This window comes from Megalobrama amblycephala, linkage group LG14 (assembly GCF_018812025.1).
Source record: "Megalobrama amblycephala isolate DHTTF-2021 linkage group LG14, ASM1881202v1, whole genome shotgun sequence".
In the NCBI taxonomy this organism is placed as follows: Eukaryota; Metazoa; Chordata; class Actinopteri; order Cypriniformes; family Xenocyprididae; genus Megalobrama; species Megalobrama amblycephala.
Window position 1 is genome coordinate 48,675,222 of NC_063057.1, and position 17,351 is coordinate 48,692,572.

Below are 17,351 nucleotides of genomic sequence, written 5' to 3' on the forward strand. Positions count from 1 at the left end.
GCTCTGATAATTTGCATTGCTTGATACGACTCATAGTATAACGATGGACATCTTCACTATGTCCACTGGCTCGGAGACAGATTATTGTCTCGAGGGTCTCCTAAGATTCCCTGACCGGACGGGCTAACTTATCTTTCACCCTCAGACAACAAATTCCATCACCTTGAACTTGCATAAACTGTCACACACACTTCCTCGTGACATCTCCCCTACACACACACCCTGCATACACACACTTCATTTTATGATGCCGTGCAGGTGTAAGACCATAAATGGCATCGAATTTCTATCACGTGAGGTCTGGAATCCAAGAATCCAAGACTATATTCACATGCTGCCCTTAATTACCAGCTGTAAAATTTCATTTTAATTTTTTTACTGAAATATGAGTTTGTGTGTATGCATGTATACTTTCAAATACTATTGTATGTTCAAAAGTTTATGTGGGTTGAAAGTGTTAAGATTGTAGAGCCAAATGCTTTAGGTAAATGCCCACATGCAAACTCTCTGTCACACCCTGTAAATCACCATTAACCTGGCACCACATATGTATAAAGAGTAATAGAGGAATTGAACAACTTCCAAGAAGGCTGATTACTCAGTTTATATATTCAAATGCTCCATAAACATACACATGCACACAAGTAACTCCACTTTGGTCAAGGTTAAAGAATGTAGCCATGTCACTGTAGCTGAAGTACTTTGAGCATTATGACAATCAATCCCTTAGGGACAAAGTCTATCTGTCTGCCATTTATCTGTCTGTCCGTCTGTGTCTGCTGTCTATCTATTTATCTGCCTATCTGTCTGTCTGTCCATCCCTCCAAACCGACTGATCTATCTAGGGCTTAGTGGCAGCGATATACAGCATGGGTAGTATTAGTTTGAGAATGCTACTTGATTCAGTGCACGTAGGTGGTTGCCATTTGAATGCGTCAATTACACAATTTGCAAACAGAATTGTCAGTGTTTGTGCGCACCTATACCTGAACCTCTTTGTGTATGTGCACAACGTGCTTGGCTAATGGAGAAGCACTGAGAGTAAGTTAATCTAGATGGAGGTCAGGGTCAGTGTGCAAAGTAATGGGATCTAAAGTGAACAGGGTCAAGAGCAGACAGTCTCACACATCCAGCCTACACTTTCGAGATGTCTTTCCTATGTGTTAAACAATTGAGCACAACATCGCTTTCTTGCACTTGAATGGGTGCAGTAGGGAAACTATTTTATTATGTGAGGAGAAAGTGACATAGGAGAAAGTGGCAAACTGGAATAGGATGCTGAAAAACGTTAAATTAAAAGGGGTGAGATGTTGACAATATGTAAATGGAATTATACATTTAGAAATTACATACAGTGCACAGCATTAATGAGTACACTCCCTCTGAAACTTCTGAAAGTCAGCAATTACTCAATTACTTAGAAGAGGTTAGGGCAGAGCAAGTCTGCTTAATCAATTACCAAAGAAGCATGCCAAAATTATTCAGGAAAATAAGATTTTCTTATCAAGGTGATAAAATGTTGTGTAGCAAAAATGAGTACTCCCTCCTAAAAGTTACTAAATAAAATGAAATAAACAATTTCTGGTGTAAGTTTAAGTCAGTGTTTGTTAAACAGGTAAGTATGTTGAACCAAACCATTTAAAGAGAAGTAATTTCTTGACAAGTAAAAGTGTTATATAACCCACTGAGTCATTCTCAGACTTAATGCTGACAACAGTGGAACTACTTGGGAGAGAACTGTCAAGAGACTTATTTCTTAGCACAAAAGAGGACAGTGGTACAAGAAGATTACCAAATCATTGTTTTAAGTGTGAAAATATAGCAAAAGTAACCGAAATTCAAAAACAATGGACAAGGCCCCTGAAATAATCAGGCCTTCATTTTAAGCTTTCATTTAGTGATGAGGGATTTTTTTGCTAGACAAAGAGCAGGAGAAATACCAAGCGAGAGTCTCAGAGCCAGCAAAAGCTATGAAAAGAGTGACTGTTTATCTCACAGAGTAAGATGCAGTCTGCAGAAATGACATGCATGGTTGTTGTCCTTACTGGAACTTCCTACTGTAGCCAAAGCACAATAAAGTCAGTTTCCAAAGCCCATATTCACAAAATATAGATTCTGGGAATCCACGCTCTGGTCTCATGAGACCAAATCAATCATTTTGGATCTAGCAGCATCCAAAATATTATGGTGTTGCTAGAGGAGGAGTACAGTGAGAAGTGCCTGGTTCCCACAGTAAAGTTCAGTGGTAGTAAAGCTCTTATATAGGGATGTATGAGTGCTGAAGGTGTGAGGGAGTTGAGCTTTAATCAATGCTGTCATGAATTCCCAGACCACTGTGTAATTTAATACACAAACTTGAAACAGAAGATGTTACCCTTTCCTCATTCCCTGCATTGTTGGGCATTTTTTCAACATGACAATGAGGATATGCCAAGGTGAAAAACCTTCTGTGGGGATTCTGTAGAGACGAGTTGAGCAACACTCCCCATTAAAGATCAGGGCATTTAAGGAGCTCATCATCCAGGAGTTAAACAGGACAGATGTGACAATTTGTCATGAACTTGTACACTCTGTGCCAAGAAGGGTCAGAGCAGTATATTCAAAATTATGGAGGGCATACTAGAATATTATACAATTGTTTAATTAAATCTAGGGTCTACTCATTCCTTAATTTAAACAAAATTGGCTAATTTACTTATTTTATGGCTATTAATGACATATATTTCATAATTCATCTTTCCATGAACTGTATTAGTGATCATAAAGAAAATACATCTTTTGTATTTGTTCAGAGGGGGTATACTCATTTATGCTGTGTACTGTAATTACAAAATACAATTAGATTATGAGGTCTTTATTTTAAGACTGAAACTGGCCAACAGCCAGTGGCATGAGGTATGGCATGTATGGGAAGTGATCTATTACTGGTTTTGCGGTAACATGATTAGGTTTAACATTGAGTGGGCATAATGCAAGGTTAGCAAGGAAGGCAACTATGTGTCATTTGAACTGGGGGAAATGGATTGTTATAAAGTCATCAAAACCCCTTAACACATTCATGTAGCCAGAAAAAAGAAGTTTGAATGTCTTCATTTAAGGTTCACAAGGTTGTGCATGGTTGTGAAAGTGGACACAAAAAGTGACAAATAGGAAGTTCCAAGCACTGCTCCCACACTCAATGTCATCTTCTTATATGAAACCAGAAGATTGACTAATATTCACCTAGTCTGTCAGTTTAGCAACACTGGACAAACACAAACCAATAACAACATCTTTAGGAAAAGGTGACCCATGACTGACACTGGGAATTCCTGAAAGACTTTAGTAATACTGAAAGCAGTCCTGAAAACATATTTTATCTCATTTTATCTCTGCCTGGAAAGTACTTTTGAAATGGTCTATTACTTTTTCAACGCGATTGGACAAAAAAACCTATAGACTTGGGAGTGGGTTCTTTTGAGGCCAGTAATACCACCTCAACAGAAACACATTAAAAACCACTCCAACTCAACATAGCAACTGCTTAGCAACACCCTGGAAACACCCACAGAACACCCTAGATAACACCTGGCAAGGCCTAGCAAACATCCAAAACACCCTAGCAACAAACTAGCAAGCTAAACTTATAGCAGCAAGCTAAAAACAACTGTATAGTAAGTAACATCATGAGAACACTTACCTTAACATCATGGTAGCAAGTTGTGGATGGTCAAACATCAGATTTTCTTCAAATCAGGTTATTTTAAAGATGAATCACTGTGGTAACTTTCAGTATATGGTCAGATATACAAAAAACTGATACACATTAGCATAATCCTTATTTTAGGCATACTCAGTGATTGTTTTTGTTGAACTGGCTGATAAGATTGTTGTCTTGTGATTTATACTGACACCTATTGGTGTGGGTGTATTATCAAATAAAGCTAAAGTTTTGTCAATGTAGAAATGTGCTATTTACAGTCAACTGTTACTTTATTCTGTGAGCAAAAGTGTTCAAAAAAGGTTTTACGGAGATAGTATTTGACTGTATATATGAGCTCCATGTAAAATAAAACAGCTTTTATTAGACTACTAATATGATTTCTTCTTGATTTTAAATATAATTTTTCATTTTTTTTCTGTGTACACTCTAAAAACGTTTCAGTGGGGTTCTATATAGAACCCCAGGATTCTTGACTCAGTTTTAAAGAACTCTTTATGCCAAAAAGGTTCTATTTAAGGAAAAATGTCTTAAATGATTGCATAATACTTCTGTATACAAAGCACCTGACAGAATCCTTTAAGATTCTTTATAGAACCTTTTCTTCAAAGAGTGCAAGTTTATGAAATGTCCCATGTTAGAGGTACTGTCACACCATTTCTGGCCTAACAATGCCAGTAATCTTGTGATTGTGATGTAATGGTCTGGCAAATGCAGTGCTTGTTTATTTTTCTCTTTCGGATTCCTGTCCACTCAATGACATCATCGCAAAAGGGGGCCAGGGAAATTTACTGGGAGCTCATAAGCCATCTAATTCAAATTCTTTTGGGTCGCTCCTCCAGTGTAAATCAATGGAATTTTTCCGTTTCATTGTCTGCCAGAAATAAGTAATTCAATCAAATAAGCCAAGAATATTACATCCATCGCTTCAAAAAGACAACATACTTCTCCTCCAGAAAACCACTCAGTAAATGATGCGAACCAAAATAAACACTGCTAAATATGTGATTTCTTTTTTCTTTTTATGCATGTGTGCATAGGTTTGTTTGATTGCTCTCCCTGGCGTGTTACATTACTTCCTGTTCATTTTGAAGCACAATGAAGCTTTTGAGGTTACTGTCAGATGTCTAAGTCACACGATAAACATTTTGGAAAAACCAGCATTTGCAATATTACTAAAAGAGTGTGATATGTCCTTTTGTCCTTTTGATCTTTTGTTTAATGGTTTAAGCCGATCACTTCTACATTTGTGTGCACGTGTGTCCTCATCTGTCCTGTTTTGTAACTCAGTGACAGTATTAAGTCAGTTTTGCTTGGGCAACTGTACAGTATGTATAAATGATCAAGTCACGTTCATTTTGATCTTTTAGCACGGCTAATAAGTGCCTGAGATCTGAGTGTTCAGGACTCCAGGGACAGTTGTTGGATGACATTCAGGCCCTGGTATAGGTTTACTGATGCACACTTGCTCCTTTGAGGCTGAACTTGGAGTAAGACAGAGGGAAAAAAAGGACTAAACCAAGCCCCATTTAGTGAATGTGAGAAGTATCACGTCCACCTGAAAGTCTGTCCTCCACTCCCTCTATCCCTCTCTCTCTCACTCCGCCCATCTTATTCTTCCTCCGCTGTTCAAACTGTAGCAATTTAGAGACAGAACTGGGCGAGGTTTGGTACAAATGAAACACAGACATCACCTCATTTTTATCTGCACTGTAAAGAAATGAAGAAAAATAACAAACTTTAGTGTTTGACTAAGCTGAAGAAATGCTAATGCTAATGCTAATGCTTAAGCTAAGATGAAGAAAAAAATGCACTTTTTAAGTTCAAAGGACTGGCTTTAATTGATCTTTCCCCACTAAATAGCCAAGCTAGGCGAACTTTTATAGCTCTAGAGACTTGGGGTTTGCATTTATGCTGGCTTATAATTTTGTGTTTCTCCTAAAATTCATTCTGATATAAACTTTTGATAGCATTGATTGTGACTCTGCAATTACTGGGGTCATCTAAGGTAAAGTGGTCTGTATAATATAATATAATATAATATAATATAATATAATATAATATAATATAATATAATATAATATAAAACATAATATAATATAATAATAAAGTTATCATCTAAAAAGGACTTATGTTCTAACTTTTTTACTGAAAAATACCTTTTCAAAACTGAAAAAAAATCTATATTAAATGTTCAAAATGTGAAATATGTCGATGTGTGTGTATAGACAGACAGATGATAGATGATAGATAGACAAACAGACAGACAGATAGATAGATAGATAGTTAGATAGATAGATAGATAGATAGATAGATAGATAGATAGATAGATAGATAGATAGATAGATAGATAGATAGATAGATAGATAGATAGATAGATAGATAGATAGATAGATAGATAGATATAGAATTAAATGTTAATTGGAATATTTGAGTTATTAAAAAGTAATTGTAATTGATCCTATAGTAAGTTCCAGCTTTAGGCATAATATTGGTTCACCTCTTACAGCATCAACAGCAGCACATTTTATTGCTTGATAGTGTTGCATACTCTCACTCCTCCGGTGAATATGAATACTGGGCACTGTGAAAGTGAAGCCTGGTGTAGCGTTTCCATGGAAACCCTGAAAGATGCCAAGTTAACTAAACCAAAGACAGTCACTTCTGCAGTCCGTTACACTTTTAGGGTCGCGTCTGAAAAAAGAATGCTGACTAAGGATTTCTTTTCTATTTGTGTGTTCATGTTGGCCGATATGAGCATGCATGTGTGAAAGGGGGGTTACAGTGGGGCGGAGAGACAGAAAGTGAGTACGTGAGTCCGAACACAGCATACTCTGGGATTAATTATTCAGCCGTGAACGAGGGATAAAGAGAGAAAAAAGGAGGAGGGGCAAACGTGCCATATGAGGACAGTTGTGCCAGTTTGCCATCTCATATATTAATACCCCATAGATCCATTGATGCACATATTTCTGTTTTTCTTTGGTGGATGTTTCTCAGTAGTTGATTTTTGTTATATGAAGGTCACATCAAAAATGTGTTAGTTTTTTTTTTTATCATTTATCTTTGTATGCTGTTAATTTTACTGTCTCAAAACCAAATATTTAATCATAAAATGTGACAAATCTATCATAAAAATATTAACATGGTTTTAAAACTTCATAATCTTAACAAAAAGTGAAATAATCACACAATTTCAATATGTTATTAAGTTAATTATTTATATATATTTTGAGGAAAAAAAGGGGCACTATTGTTGATCTTTAAATTACCCCATAAAATGAGCATTAGTTTAGCACTGGTGAATATATATATTTTTTTTTAATAATTTTAATTTTAAACCCTTTACACTTGCCCCCATAGACTTCAATTGTAGTGCATTACTGTAAAATTGAATTTTTGTTTGTTTAACACACAAAAATCTGATGAGATCCAATTATGCTGTCATCAACAGCATTGTAATGTATTAGACGTACGAAAAATCATTTCTGGTATTTGATTTGATTTGATTTGATTTGATTTGATTTGAATTGAATTGAATTGATAAAATAAAATAAAATAAAATAAAATAAAATAAAATAAAATAAAATAAAATAAAATAAAATAAAAATATTAGATGAAAAGGTTAGAAATTAGAAATAGGAAATAAAATAACTAAAATAAAATAATATGTTGAAGTACCAAAATTACTAAAACTAAAAGTGAAATAAAAATAAATTAATGCTAAATAGAAATATTTATTGAAAAATTAAAAACTAAAAAAAATAACAAAAGCACATAACCATACCAAAATTACAACAAAAGCTAAAATGAAAATGTAAACTGAAAATATAAAAATTGAAAAAAAGCTATTAAAAAAAAGCTGATTTAAAATAGTAATAATTACTATAACAATATATACTAAAATAACACTGAATCTGGAACATTCCTTTAACAGACTGTAATACAGATAAGAGAGTTTTAAAGTTCAAGGTTCAATTAAGTCTTTTATCTTTGATCAAATTGTACTTCTTCTCTCGCTTCCGACGGGTCTTGCTGAGCACGTAGTGCTGTCATTTTAGCCCCAGTGACGCAGGTAAACCTGTCCCTGATGGGTCAGCTTTGACTGACAGGATTAGAAACTGGCCTTCCTGTCCTTATGAGATCTAACAAAAGATCTGACTCAGGGTTTTACAAGAACCCCTTTCTCACGGCACGTCAACGGGATTTGAATTTACCCTTTAATTGTGTGTAGTGAGTAGCATGTCACTTTTAGCTTCAAAAATACTTTCAAAAAACTTTAGCTCAGCTCTTTTTCCCTTCAAAACCACATATCATTTAAAGGATTAGTTCACTTTCAAATTAAAATTTCCTGATAATTTACTCACCCTCATGTCATCCAAGATGTTCATGTCTTTCTTTCTTCAGTCAAAAAGAAATGAAGGTTTTTGATGAAAACATTCCAGGATTTTTCTCCACATAGTGGACTTCAATGGCCTCCAAAAGGTTGATGGTCAAAATTACAGTTTTATTGCAGCTTCAAAGCATTCTACGCGATCCCAGACGAGGAATAAGGGTCTTATCTAGAGAAACCATCACTCATTTTCTAAAAAAAATACAAATTATATACGTTTTAACCATAAATGCTCATCTTGAACTAGCTCTCTTCTTCTTCTTCTCTATTAGAATTCCAGCAGTATAGACACTGCTAAGTGTATTACTGCCCTCCACAGGTCAAAGTTTGAACTAATTGTTATATACTTGCACTAGCATATTGTATATGACAATTTAGTTCAAACTTTGACCTGAAAGAAAGACATCTTGGATGACATGGGGATGAGTAAATTATTAGGAAATTTTTATTTGAAAGTGAACTAATCCTTTAACTGGCTCCAATTGATTTAGATAATTAAGTGAATGAGAAGTCCTGGGAGCGAGTCCACAGGTATCCTGCCTTGCGTGTGTAGTTGCCAGCCATACTAAGTCACCACAGTGAACTAATCTCCAGAGAATTACAGCGCTATTTAAAGCCACAGAGCTTAGCAGGATCGTGTCAAATCAGCCAGTAGAACAACTATATATTTATTTCAGCTGAGCCAGACAGAAAAAGTTTTTTAAGAGCTCAGAGACAAATGCTGATGGCCATAACACGTGTGTGAAGCCATCATAACTGCATGCTAAAATATTAAAATGCTAAAGCTCTTAGCTAGTCATCAATCAGCTTTTTCTTTTTCTTAGCTTATTTTATTCTCTTTGGCTAAATGCAAAGTACATATTATATATTTTTCACCCCACAATGCTTTAGTGTCACCAGGGAATTGTTATGGAATTGCTACATGCTAAAGGTGCAGTAATCAGGCCACTGATCAGGGAGATTTAAGGGCGTTCTCAATCACAAAATCCTTGCAGTGCACTGAAACATTTGCACAATAAAAAGTCCCACAATGCACCATGAAAACCAGGGAGCATCGATGCTCACTAAGTTCCCTTAAAGGGTTAGTTCACCCAAAAATGAAAATAATGTAATTTTTTACTCACCCTCATGTCGTTCCACACCCGTAAGACCTTCGTTAATCTTCGGAACACAAATTAAGATATTTTAGTTGAAATCCGATGGCTCCGTGAGGTCTTCATAGCCAGCAATGACATTTCCTCCATTAATGTACTAAAAACATATTTAAATCGGTTCATGTGAGTACAGTGGTTCACTATTAATATTATAAAGTGACGAGAATATTTTTGGTGTGCCAAAAAATAAAAAATAAATAACGACTTATTTAGTGATGGCCGATTTCAAAACACTGCTTCAGGAAGCATCGGAGCACAAATGAATCAGTGTATCGAATCATGATTCAGATCGCGTGTCAAACTGCCAACGGCTGAAATCACGTGACTTTGGCACTCCGAACAGCAGATTCGATACACTGATTCATTTATGATCCGATGCTTCCTGAAGCAGTGTTTTGAAATCGCCCATCGACTAAAGTCGTTATTTTGTTTTTTTGGCGCTCCAAAAATATTCTCATCGCTTTATAATATTAATATTGAACCACTGTACTCACATGAACCGATTTAAATATGTTTTTAGTACCTTTATGGATCTTGAGAGAGGAAATGTCATTGCTCCCTATGGAGGCTTCACGGAGCCATCGGATTTCAACTAAAATATCTTAATTTGTGTTCCGAAGATTAACAAAGATCTTACGGGTGTGGAACGGCATGAGGGTGAGTAATAAATGACATTATTTTCATTTTTGGATGAACTAACCCTTTAACAAAAAATTCTGAAATGTGAAACATGTTTCGCTAGCAGACTCAATAAACACCAAGACACGTGATACACTGTAAAAAAAATCAAAAGTTGAGAAAACTTAAAGTTTAGCAGATTTTTGAGTTCTCAACTAGTTTTTGTAGGAGATTTTTGAGTTTTCTCTGAATACAAGTTGAGAAAACTCAAAAATCTGCTGAAGTTTGTTGCCTTAAACTTTTAAGCTTTCTCAACTTTTGATTTTTTACAGTGTAGATGTTTTAAAAAAAAAAGTTATCCAGTAACATCCAGTAACACCCCTGGAGTACACAATATAGGGAGCTAGGGAACATCCTGGCCTATAGGCCTTGATCACTATCAGCACCTTTTTGCCTTTAGGAATTCCAAATGGCCCTTGCAAGGTGTTTGAACAGGAAAGCAAAAGTCTTTGATGATTTTCAGCCTTACAATCCCACCTTGGCACCATTTGCCACACTTATAGAGATCAAAGGTTGCACAGTCCATAAAACATTCTTTCTTTTTTGTGCATTTGTCATCTTCAGACTTACTTTTGTTTGAGTTTTCCTTCCAGCCCTGTGTGAAAGATCTTCATTGAATAGTGTTGCACCATTCATAGATATGCAAATCATCCAGCAAATACTTCACACCTCCACAAGAATAGGCACTAAATAAGGTAAAATCCAGTTGTCCCTCTCTTAAGGCAGGACACTTGAACTTGTGCAGCAGGGATCCTGGGACTTTAAAAGAGCACATGGCAAAACAAACAGAAAAAAAGTTAAAGGGTCAAAGGTTTGGCGTGGTCAGAATAAATTTGTCTCTGGCAAACAGCCCTTAAATTGATGTACTTGATAAGATGGTCAAGGTGAGAACAAAAGAAGATCTTAAAGGGTTAGTTCACCCAAAAATGAAAATAATGTCCTTTATTACTCACCCTCATGTCGTTCCACACCCGTAAGACCTTCGTTCATCTTCGGAACACAAATTAAGATATTGTTGATGAAATCTGATGGCTCAGTGAGGCCTGCATTGAGAGCAAAGCCATTGAAACTCCCAAGATCCAAAAAGGTACTAAAAACATATTTAAAACTTTTCATGTGAGTTCAGTGGTTCTATCTTAATATTATAAAGCGACAAGAATACTTTTTTGTGTGGCAAAAAAACAAAATAACAACTTTTCAACAATATCTTCATGGGCTGATTTCAAAACAGCTGAAGAAAATGAGCTGTCTCCATCATAAACATATACTCTACATGGCTCTTCTGGGTTAATAAAGGCCTTCTGAAGTGAAGCGATGCGTTTGTGTAAAAAAGTATCCCTATTTAACAAGTTATGAAGTAAAAGATCTAGCTTCCACTAGACCGCCTTTCTGTATTCAATGTACAAAGAAAGTGTAAAACTCTTTCCTATTTAACTTATGGAAAAAAGCTTAACTGACATGACGCCAGTTTCTTCATAACTTGAATATGGATAATACTCGTCAAGAGTTCTACCTGTACATGCAGACCACAGATCTTTGCCCTAGAATTTTTCTGAAAATAAGGTGGATGTGACCACGACCAGCATTTTTCAACTGTATGGTCTATTTTTGTGACAGGAACTACAAAACCTGCTATCTTTGCCACATGATTGTTTGCTATGTTCTCCAGGAGTCTGAGGATTTTCATGACTCTCTAATGCTTCTTTCACACCATGTGTTCTGGAACATGACTGCACTTTTACGGTGCTGCATCACCTTAAGAACTGAAATAGGCACACTTTCTTGAGAAGTGCAACAAAAGAAATCAAAACATGGCTCACTGAACTAAAGGTGTCACAATTAGCAGACCCGTCTTCTTTGCTTTTAGGAATTCCAAATGTCCCTTGGAGGGGGTTGAAACAGAACAGCAAAAATCTTTTCATCCTTGCACTGTTGTTCATAAATAACTGTAGTGACGTGGTAAACATGATTTCACCAAGTACAACATGTTCCTGGATCAACATCTTTGTCGATCCTGGAACAACATTCCAGTCAACCCATCAGATTTGAAGGACAAGTTTACAGTTTATATCCATTTTAGGCTTACAACCAGGGTTAGATGCTTCTGCATCATTGTTATTCATCTACATTGTGCAACGAGGACATTGTCATGTCACCGGAAACAAAGTTTCCAGTGTCCCAATGTTTAGTGATTGTTACAGTGATACCATTGTTACAAATGCCTGAATTTGTGTACACCAGGAATTCCCAGTCCTGTTCCTGGAGGTCCTGCAAAGTTCAGCTCTAACTCTGATCAAACACAACTGAACCAACTAATTAAGATCTTCAGGAGCACTTGATAATTACAGACAGGTGTGTTTGATCAGGGTTGGATCTGAACTTTGCAGGATCGAACCGAATTGCGCCCCTTGTGTACACAATATGTTGTTATATGCTATTACTTCTTTTCTGGACACTTGCTAGGTTGCTTTGGCATCTTGGCATATGATTTGAGTCTTTTATTAAGCTAATTTTTAATGTGTGGGGGTTTTTTTAGGTTTTACTGTCATTCATGAGACATTTAGACAATGAATCACAAACAAGACAATACACATATTAGAGGTCGTTTACATGACAGTGTTTTTACCAAAAATGTTTTGGCCATTAATTTACACAACAACAGCATTTTGGGGGCCTGAAAACACAAACATTTGAAAATGGGTTTCAAAGAAAATGATACCATAATGTCTCTGTGTAAACGAGAAAGAATTTGTGAAAACGGTGATGTTATGCACATGCGTGTTACATGTTCAGTCTATAGGCGTGTAGTTTTTCTTTACAAAGTGACATCGCCATCTACTGGCCTGGCATGAATAATAACAGTCATTTTTATGAGGATCCGTGTAAATGTTTTGACAATGTGGTTGTCCGTACATTAAAAGGGTAAAAGAAAAACAGCTTTCAGCTTTTAGTACAATGTTGTCATATAAAATACCCTCAAATGGATCAGCTTTTTCAGCAGTATTCCCTGTGTCACATTCTACCACTGGGCTACTGGATGAGCTTAAAGGATTAGTTCACTTTCAAATAAAATTTTCCTGATAATTTACTCACCCCCATGTCATTCAAGATGTTCTTGTCTTTCTTTCTTCAGTCGAAAAGAAATTAAGGTTTTTGATGAAAACATTCCAGGATTATTCTCCTTATAATGGACTTCAATGGCCTCCAAACAGGAACGAATGCAGCGCCAGTTCCATTTTTTCCTTAAGTAGAATAGGGAAGGTACAGCGTAAGCTTTCTGAAGAATATGAAAGTGCTGTTTTGGCGGAAGCAAAGCATAGACATTTAAAATGTTTTCAAAAATGACCAGTCGTTTCGCTAGATAAGACCCTTATTCCTCGTCTGGTATCATTTACCCAGATGAAAAAAAAGTACATTTCTATAATGTACTTAAAGTGCTCTATTTTCGTGCTCTAATTTTGTACTTAATATACTAAAAATTCTTCTTTAGTACTTCTTAAGATCATCTTAAGAACATGTAAGTGTGCTCAACTGTGCTATTTTGAGACACCATGAAATATGAACTAAAATGTGCTTTTTACTATCTCTGTATTTTAAAAATACATTTAGTTACCACTTGTAGTACACTCTGGGTTCAAATGTACTATAACTAGTATCTTAATACATTTTTTTTTTAAATACAGAGATAGTATATTAAAAGCATAATTTAGTTCATATTTCATGGTGTCTCAAAATTGCACAGTTGAGTACACTTACATGTTCTTAAGATTATCTTAAGAAGTACTAAAGTAAATTAAGTACAAAATTAGTGCACAAAAATAGAGCACTTTAAGTACATTATAGAAGTGTACTTTTTTTCACCTGGGTAAAGCCCTTTGAAGCTGCACTGAAACTGTAATTTTGACCTTCAACTGTTCACTATAAGGAGAATAATCCTGGAATGTTTTCATCAAAAACCTTAATTTCTTTTCGACTGAAGAAAGATGGACATGAACATCTTGGATGACATGGGAGTGAGTAAATTATCAGGAAAATTTTATTTGAAAGTGAACTGATCCTTTAATAACGTCTGTCAGGCTTCATAATGTCTCTTTAAGCTTGTCTGGGAAAATGAGCATTAATTAACCAGCACATTTTGCCAAAGTAATTAGAACCATCTTTGTTTTCTGAGAACGAGTGGAATTTCTTGCCCAATGCACATCTATGTCAGCCCTGCTCACAGGAAACTGTGTGGTTTCATTATTATCATGACCCTGATCCAACTTCCTCCAGACACAGTCTCCAGTTGTAAGTAAACAGTACAAGAAAATACAAGTCTAGAATGTTTCACGAAAAACAAAACTTCAAAAATACAGTCCTAACATTAAGCAATGACAAAAAAAATGGTAGAAAGTGACCATGTCAAAAGTAATCCCATGAAATCAAAATTTTAATTACTTTATGGCTTTTTCGTCAATGTCTTTGGCTTTAGATCTGAGGTCATATAGAGTGCTGCAGGAATGAGTTCTAAAATCAGGAAACAATATTTGCTCTTCTGATTCTATTGTCCTAAAGTCAGTGTTTATTGTTTTGTTTTTGTTTTGTTTTTGGTTAATCGGCTGAAATAAGGTCTGTGGTTTTCACACGCTATTCTATGACATAAACTACATCAGTTATATCCCCTTGTGACTTTTTAACACTTTTACGTGTCTTGAAAAAGGGAAATGGGAAAATGTATCACTGGTCTGCTTTTGCAGTCTCATTGTGTTTATTCTCAGCTTCATGCAAACTATTCTAACTCAAACTTTTTAACATGTAGATTTTACTTCAAGATTAAAGAGTTGCCTAACTTCAGAAGTTGTTAATTTGCGAATATCATCTTGATGAAGAAAACATGTAAGAATTTTGTTGGTCAGAGAGTTTATTGTCTGCAATAATCTAAAAGCCAATGGAAAAAAAAAAAAATCTGTTAGCATTTTGTTGAGGGAACCAGGGTGAACTTCTGGGTTGGGTTACAAAAATATGTCATTACTGCAGTGCTCTATGCAGTATGCTAATGTACTCCTAGAAGTAAGACTTTTAGCGTATATATGCATTTAAAACATTTTCTTCCTGGAAAAACAAACTATTAGACAATAAATATTGTAAACATTTTCAAACTTTCAACCAACAAAATTCTTTCAAAAATTTAAAAACTTTTTTTTTTAGGTACACCTGTTCAAGTGCTTGTTAACGCAAATATCTAATCAGCAAAACTCAATGCATTTAGGCATGTAGACATGGTCAAGATGATCTGCTGAAGGTCAAACTGAGGATCAGAATGGAGAAGAAAGGTGATTTAAGTGACTTTGAACGTGGCATGGTTGTTGGTGCCAGACGGGCTGGTCTGAGTATTTCAGAAACTGCTGATCTACTAGTATTTTCATGCAAAACCACCTGTAGGGTTTACAGAGAATGGTCCAAAAAAGAGAAAATATCCAGTCAGCGGCAGTTTTGTGGATGAAAATGTCTTGTTAATGCCAGAGCTGAATGACCAGACTGGTTCAAGCTGATAGAAAAGCAACAGTAACTCAAATAACCTCGGTCTGCAAAAGAGCATCTCTGAAACCTTGAGGCAACAATTTGCACGGGCTCACCAAAATTGGACAGTACAAGATTGGAAAAATGTTGCCTGGTCTGATGAGTCTTGATGTCTGCTGTGACATTCAAATGGTAGGGTCAGAATTTGGTGTAAATAACATGAAAGCATGGATCCATCCTGCTTTGTTTCAACGGTTCAGGCTGGTGCTGGTGGTGTAATTTTGTGGGGGAAATTTTCTTGGTGCACTTTGGGCCCCTTAGTACCAACTGAGCATCGTTTAAATGCTACAGCCTACCTGAGTATTGTTGCTGACCATGTCCATCCCTTTATGACCACAGTGTATCCATCTTCTGATGGATACTTCCAGCAGGATAACTCACCATCTCACAAAGCTTAAATGATCTCAAACTGGTTTCTTGAACATGACAATAAGTTCACTATCCTCAAATGGCCTCCACAGTCACCAGATCTCAATTCAAAAGAGCATCTTTGGGATGTGGTGGAATGGGAGATTTGCTTCATGGATGTGCAGCTGACAAATCTGCAGCAACTGTGAGATGCTCTCATGTCAATATGTTTCCAGCACCTTTCTGAATTTATGCCACAAAGAATTAAGGGAGTTCTGATGGCAAGTGTACCTAATAAAGTGGCCAGCGAGTGTATTTTCCCTGATAAAACCTGCATCTAACTAGAATTAGCACAATGAGTACATCATGGTTCATTGCCATAATGTAAGCCAAATCCAACTGCCTATTTTTAAAAAAGGATAAGCTCTTTAATTTCCTGTTCGAATAGGAAATATGTCCCCACAGAATTTAGAAAAAGTTCTGATTTGGTCAGGTCTCAATAACAACAAACTACTTTTATTTTAAATATGTGCCACATTCCACAACCACAAGTCGCTTTTACAGATGTTATTGACATTTCCAAAACACAGGGAAGCAGCTGGTGGGACATTGCCATAGCATTCAGGACAATCCGACTGTATCCATCTGCACATGAATAACTGGGGGCGTTGGGTTAGTCTCATGTGATAAGCTGTAACACTGACGACCTGATTGACTTCACAATCTGATTGCAGTCTGCCGATATATGCTCTACATCCCTTTAGCCTGGAGCGCAGACTCAACACTGACCTATAAATAATCATTAGAGCTCCCTGATAACAGTCACATACACTCTTGAACTACACTGCCATTTACTACATGGTCATTTTAATTCAAGAGGTATAATTAAGTATATTTAAGGTGTTATTTTAGGATTTTTAAAGTCATTTTATTTGAAAAGTTGGCTGGTCACAGGAAATAATTTTGGAAAATTATATTTTCCAATTTCAGTACCATGCCTGTGTTGCCAAAGACATTTGGGAAGATCCAGTCGTCCAATTTTCAGATACTTTCAAGATTTTAAGGTCAGTCAAAAATGGCCTTAAATAGCAAATATGCTAGTTGCACCACACCACATGTACAATCAATATTCTTTGTGCCAAGAACAATATATATATATATATATATATATATATATATATATATATATATATATATATATATAAAACAAAATATTTTTTGTTAAATACAAAACAAAGAAATGTATGTATGTGTGTGTGTGTGTGTGTGTGTGTGTATATATATATATATATATATATATATACACAAAGTTTATACAAATATATGTATCGAAGTTGTAAATACAACAAAAATTATGGGAGTGTTTTACAAGAAAATTAAGTCTTTGTATTTCAAAATGTCATATTTATTTCAATGTGTTATTTGCTGTATCTTTGTAAATAATTGTGAAATTTACTAGCAAAAAAATGTTATGAATTTTTTTTTCAAATATGCTAGTTGCACCACACCACATGTACAA